The sequence below is a fragment of the Spermophilus citellus genome, assembly GCF_964194105.1.
Source record: "Spermophilus citellus genome assembly, chromosome: 15".
In the NCBI taxonomy this organism is placed as follows: Eukaryota; Metazoa; Chordata; class Mammalia; order Rodentia; family Sciuridae; genus Spermophilus; species Spermophilus citellus.
In genome coordinates this window covers 97,263,952-97,269,283 of record NC_138195.1, presented here as the reverse complement: position 1 = coordinate 97,269,283, position 5,332 = coordinate 97,263,952, and the positions used below count along the sequence as shown (strand labels likewise).

At 57.4% G+C, this 5,332-nt stretch overlaps 1 long non-coding RNA gene across 1 annotated transcript; it reads left to right on the top strand.

The window, feature by feature from the left end:
* Window positions 1–2,365: 2,365 nt before the first annotated feature.
* LOC308634318 lies at window positions 2,366–4,859 on the top strand. The gene is made up of 4 exons (XR_014018996.1): window positions 2,366–2,444; window positions 2,531–2,716; window positions 3,400–3,497; window positions 4,795–4,859. It is a non-coding gene; the product is annotated as an uncharacterized lncRNA (long non-coding RNA).
* Window positions 4,860–5,332: the final 473 nt, after the last annotated feature.

Genomic DNA, 5,332 nt, shown 5'->3' with positions numbered 1-5,332 from the left:
AGGGGCTTTTAAAGTTTTATTTTTAGCTGCAATGTCCAACCCCAGTGGGTGGGGGCCGGGAACTTCTAGAAGGTGTGGTGGGTCCAGAGGAAGACATCTGTGTTTAAGTGAGAGGATACCTCTGGGTCAGCTGACCACACTCCTCCGGATGCCCTGAGCCTGCCCACTGCTGGATATGTCTGGGGGTCAAGGTGTGTCTATCCACACAAAGCCCTTGGTCACCCATGGCCTGGGTGTGGCATGGTGTGGCCAGACCAGAGTGGGAGGGCCCGGTGCTGGGGATGACCAGCATCCTTGAAGGATGCTCACGGGGACTTTTAGGGGAACCGTGCTGTCACAGGGTAGCTGAGGCCCTCAGCGTGCAGAGATCTCTGATGTCATGTGCAATTCCAACAGGGGACTGTGGCTCTTCCTCCTGCCCGCATTCCGTTGAACTGGCTGGTCGGGTGTCCTCTGGCATTTCCCTTGTCAGGCACCGACAACCTCTGCTTACCACAAACATTGGCTCACGTCAGGCCAGCAGCGCTGCCCGGCTGCTCAACAGCCCCCTGAACCAGGCCCTAGGGGTCCAGCATCCTTAATTCCCACAACCTAAAGCCAAGGAGCAGCTTCTGCCCAGCTGGTGGCCCCAGCTGAGTGGTGCTGTCACAGCTGCTGTCTCCACTGCAAGATGACACAGCAAGTCTGGTCTCTGGTTCATCTGGACTTCTAACATCTTACTCAGGGTGTTGACGTGTTCACTAAGGCCCTGAGCCTCCAGAGCCCAGACAGCTGCCCTGCAGCTGGGCCTTGTGTCCAGCTGTCTAGGGGGAAAGGGGGCAGAGGACTCTAGCCCAGGCTACCTGGGGCCTCTATCCCTGCTACCGACAGATGCCCCAAGCCAGGAGCATCTGGGTCCCCTGGGTGTCCTGATCTGACTTGTCACCACCTGACCAAGGGCCCGACAGAGGGTGTTTCCAGGTCCATCGCTCAACCAGAGTAAACTGACCACCTTCAGAGCAGAGGGGGCATTGGCCTCATGGCAGGGCAAGAGCTGGTCGCCAGGGTCCAAGGTGGAGGTGCTTCAAGGTGGAGTTTGGGTGAGGATTTGCATTTCCAGATAAGAAGAAAATCCAACTCCAGACATAGAGTTCAGTTCCCCAAAGAAAGATCAAAAGGCCATTAAAAATACACAGTCACCTGCAACCCGCTCAGCCGGTCCCGGGAAGTGACTGCGGGCTCAGGAAGGTTTGTGGGTGGCAATGGCCCCTCCTGCCCCAAAGCACCACCCTCCTGCTTCAGACCACAGGGTGAATGCCACCTCCTGCATCCAGGCCACATCTAAGTCAGGGTCCCTCTCCGGAAAAGCCAGAGGCACCACCTGCCAAGCAGCGCCCAAGGGCTGCCCCTGAGTCCTCTGCTGGGAAACACTTGACCTGTTACGGGGAGAGCATGGAGGAAGACGTGTCTACAGCAAGAGGAGGCCTTGCAGACAAGCCAGGAGTTCCGTCTCCTCCTGACCATGCTGCAGCCCTGGGTCACCAGCCCTGGCCAGCCCTGGAGCGGTGAGATAAGTGGTCTTCCCGTGAGCAGGGAAGGCCAGGGAGCCGCAGTACCCTGGGAGCTTCACTTGTCACACGTTCTGAGCCCGAGTCCCTGAACTGGAGGACACAGGTGGCCTTTCCTCTGTTGGTTTGCAGGTCAGCAGCCAGACGAGGGCAGCCCACGTCCACCCCACTGTGGCCTGGACACTCTGCTCCATGCAGATCCACCCAGGCTGGGTGACCGCAGTGGCTCTGACCCTGTGACCTGGAGGTCGCAGCAGTTCCCAGAAGAGCCAGCTGCTCCCCTCACCCACCGTCTGTGAAGATACACGTGCCTCCGGCTGCTGCTCTTGGAGGCACCTGCGGCCTCACCTTGCTGGCCTCACAGTGGGTTTGACTATTTTCATTTTGATGGGGAAATGGGGCAGACGGTTTTACGGGCTTACCTTATAAGTGTGGCGAGGTCTTTCAAAAACCCTGATGGATCGGCCACAGAAGCAAAGTGCACTCAGATGCCCAGTGAGGTCTGAACTGGATCGGGCAGCAGCTTCGGCCCCTCTCTTCCAAGGCCCACGGGGGCCAACACTGCTTGCAAAAGCCCCTGACCCGGGTGGGACCACCCGGGAGCTGTGAGTCGCACCCAGAAAACCCTTTTTGGCTCTTCTGAGACACTCAGGATGCGCACTCTCCACTACTTGAGGCCTAAGGAAATGTCCCCCAAGCAGTGCCTGACAGAAGCTCAGCAAATTCTTTGCACACATGCTGTGGGTGACCTGGGGGGAGGCCAGTCTTCTGACAGTGCTGATTCTCTGAGCAGTGGCCAGCAGCTGAGGAAGGAGGTGGAGGACAGCCCTCCCCATGCCAGAGCTGCAGCTGCTAATGGCCGTTTTGCTGAGATCATTTGCCAAGCTTAGAGTTCAGGTATTTTTAGCCTCCAAAAACCCAAGGTCACCCAAGTGACAATTGAGTTTCCAGATTTGTGTGATTCAAACTTAATTCTGCCGCAGCATTCAGAGCCTGGATCCTGAGAGGAGTGAAAGCCACCCCCTGGTGCACATGACGTGGACCATGAGGCCTCCGGGCCCCATGTCCATCGGGCCTAGCAGGGGCTCAAGAAGCCTGCTCAGTAAGATGGGCTGTTTCTGCCACACTCAGTGTCATGGACCTGTGCCTGAGCCAGGAGGCGTGTCCTGGTAACTGCTGGAGCCGGGTGTGAGGGTCGTTGGTCTTCCAGGTAGGAGGGGCAGATTTCCTGACTGTTCCTGACTGCACGCATGTGTGATCACCGGTGGGCGTGCGTGTGTGATGGACAGGTGTGTGTGTGCACGCATGTGTGATCACAGGTGTGTGTGTGTGTGTGATGGACAGGTGTGTGTGTGCACGCATGTGTGATCACAGGTAGGTGTGTGTGTGTGTGATGGACAGGTGTGTGTGTGCATGCATGTGTGATCACAGGTGGGCGTGTGTGTGTGATGGACAGGTGTGTGTGTGCACGCATGTGTGATCACCGGTGGGCGTGTGTGTGTGATGGACAGGTGTGTGTGTGCACGCATGTGTGATCACCGGTGGGCGTGTGTGTGTGATGGACAGGTGTGTGTGTGCACGCATGTGTGATCACCGGTGGGCGTGTGTGTGTGATGGACAGGTGTGTGTGTGCATGCATGTGTGATCACAGGTGGGTGTGTGTGTGTGATGGACAGGTGGGTGCATGTGTGCATGTGTGTGATGGATAGGTGAATGTGTGCATGCGTGTGTGTGATCACACAGGGGGTGTGTGCATGTGTGAGTGTGTGTGACATAAAGGCAGGTGCACAGCAAGTGGCCCTTGCTGCTGGTAATGGGGCTCCCATGTGCCTTCCGTATGTTTGGGCCCCAGGAGCCGCAGTTCAGCTGAGATGATGCAGGTTTCAAGGAAGTCCTTTATCAAGGCTGCAAGGACCAGACACGCTGAAGCATGTGGCCCTACTCATGAAGGTGCGTAGGGCTCTCCTGGGTGCAGGAAGCTGACACTATTGACACCTGGTTCGTCAAGCAGGTCTGGCCTGGCCCTCCTGGTCCCAGATAGGAGCTACGGGGACACAAAAGTAACAACTACAATGCTAACTCTGGCTGTCTTCTGGGGATGAACGGGGCCGAGGAAATTGTCGTTGGATGTGACAGGTCTGTGACCTCCATGGGGTGCCCAGGCCTCTCTGAGCCTCAGGAGTGCTGCACAGGACTGGACGTGAGCTCTGAGCGAAGGGAGCAGGAGGAAGCGGGGTGGGCGGGCAGCCCCACGAGGCTTCTATTTTTAGCTCTCTTCCTGTTGTCTTGATGGAGTGCTTTGATTGCAAATAATCTGGTACAAAGGAGGGAGATCATCAGTGCTGGCACTTCTGACCCTATTCATTGATTAGATAATCACAGACACTCATATGTGGGCATCCTGCTCGGCAGGATGCTGCTGGGACACCAGTCACTCTGCTGCTGGGACCAGACTTGTCCTGGGTCATGGCCTCCGCAGTGATGCCTGGGTATTGAGCAAAGGGTAGGAACCGTGAGTTCTCAGAAGCCCTTGATCAGACATCTGGAAGGTCCTTCCTACCTGACTCTCCCTGGTTCCCAGACCTGCTAGTAGGATCCTCCTGGGATCCCAGACTGCCCTGGGAGCCATGGGCTTGCACGTTGTTTCTCTGATCAGAGTTTTTAAATATCTTATTTCGTTTACTCTGGAAAATACACGGGTCTGACCCGAGAATAGGGCTGCCAGCTGAGGGGGTTGAAGACGATTCACGGGAGCAGATGAGTGCTCTGCTTGGCCACAGACATGGTCCATTTGGATGAACCTCTCTAGTGCTGTGGGGAGGGACCCCAGCCAAGATGTCTTGCTCTGCCACTGCAGGTCTGGGGCAGGGCGAAGGTGAGTAGGGCTGTCCTGGGTGCAGGAAGCTGACACTATTGTCCAGCACCTCAGAGGCCTGTTCTCTGAAGCTCCCCCACCCTCTTGTGGGCTGGAGGTTCGTCAAGCAGGTCTGGCCTGGCCCTCCTGGTCCCAGATAGGAGCTACAGGGACACAAAAGAGCCTGTCCACATGCTGCCGCTTTCCTGGGAGCCGAGGGCCTGTGGCCCTGGTAGAGGGTGCTGGCCAGGAGGAGGGAAGCGGGGAGAGTCAGGAGGCACCCGTGTGCTGTAATTTCACCAGCTCCCCAGGTTGTGGAGGGCTGGATGGGTGGTAGATGCTAAGCACAGCACAATGGAGCCAGACCCTTCTGTCTTCTTCTGTCTTCCAAAGAGCAAGCCCCATGCTGGTCCCTGGCTGAAGACACCGTCCTGCACCTCCAGTGCCCAGGAGGCCCACCACTTCCACACGTGGACAGTGCTATCTGCCATCCGGAGGCCCAACCTTCCTCGGGCTCCTCCAGCAGGCTGGCTGAGGACTTGGCTCCTCGAGGGAGGCACTGGTGAAGCCACACAGAGCCCCTGGGAAGGTGCAGGTCTTAATTAACCAGGAAGACACCTGCTTTGGATTCTCAGTAAATCCCTCACTAGGGGCAATATTGATAATGCCTGGCGGGAGAGGCCCGCTTCCTCCAGGGACTCCATGTGGGGGCCTCATGCTCTGCAAGCTCAGCTCCAGCCACTGCTGATACAGAGTGACTTCCAGGTGACTCACCTCTCAGAGACTGCAGAGCACCCCCTTCTCATCCTCCCCCCACCCCCTACACCCAGTCAGCAGCTGGGACAGACGCACAGTGAGGCTGCAGCTGGTGATGAAGGTGCCCTGAGCCTGGCCTCAAGGCTGCCCAGTGCCCCCAGAAGCCCAGATGAGG